We start from the raw sequence: 870 nt of genomic DNA on the forward strand, positions 1-870 counted from the left end.
CTGCTTTTAGACGTACCTGTCACTTCCTCTACAGCAGGAGAGTTTTCTATTCATTTTTAAAACTCTGGTCTGTATTTGATGAATGATGTCTCCTCCTTTATGAATCCAGAGGAATTCTTAAACTCATTTTTGACCACTTGCCAGGATATATTGGATTCTATTGCCCCCATTTGACGCAGACCAGCCAAGATGCAAGCAGTGCCCTGGCTAAACGACTACTTGAGCACTTAAACAAAGATGTGGGCAAGCTGAACGCAACTGGAAGAAGGATAAACTTCATGTTTCTCTGCACCATTTCTGGGATTGTCTCTCTGACTATCAAAAGGCTGTAAAATCTGCCAAATCGAGCTACCTTTCCAACATTGTCACCAGTAATCGTCATAAACCTCAGGTCTTGTTCAGTACAATTAATTTTATCAACCAGTGTAACCTTGCTTCTCATCCCGAGGCATCTGTAGCAGTATGTGAGGGTTTTCTTCAATATTTTACTGATAAAATCACTAGCATTAGACAGTCCTCCAGTTCTACTAATCCTGACCCAGCTGATATTCCTCTGCATTCTGCTGTGTTTGATCAGTTTGAATGTGTATCCTTGCCTTGCTATCTGAACTTGTTCACCACATGAAAGCATCTCACTGTTTTTTGGATTATTTGTGAACTAGATTGTTTAAGAGAGTTTTTGACTCTGTTGGGCCTACTAGCTTTATGGGTCTAATTAATTTATGTCTAAGGACAGGCTCAGTTCCAGATCCATCCATCAATCCATTTTCCTCCGCTTATCCGGAACCGGGTCGCGGGGGCAGCAGTCTAAGCAAAGATGCCCAGACTTCCCTCTCTCCAGACACTTCCTCCAGCTCCTCTGGGGGAATG

Source organism: Monopterus albus, unplaced genomic scaffold, assembly GCF_001952655.1.
Source record: "Monopterus albus unplaced genomic scaffold, M_albus_1.0 scaffold677.1, whole genome shotgun sequence".
NCBI lineage: Eukaryota > Metazoa > Chordata > Actinopteri > Synbranchiformes > Synbranchidae > Monopterus > Monopterus albus.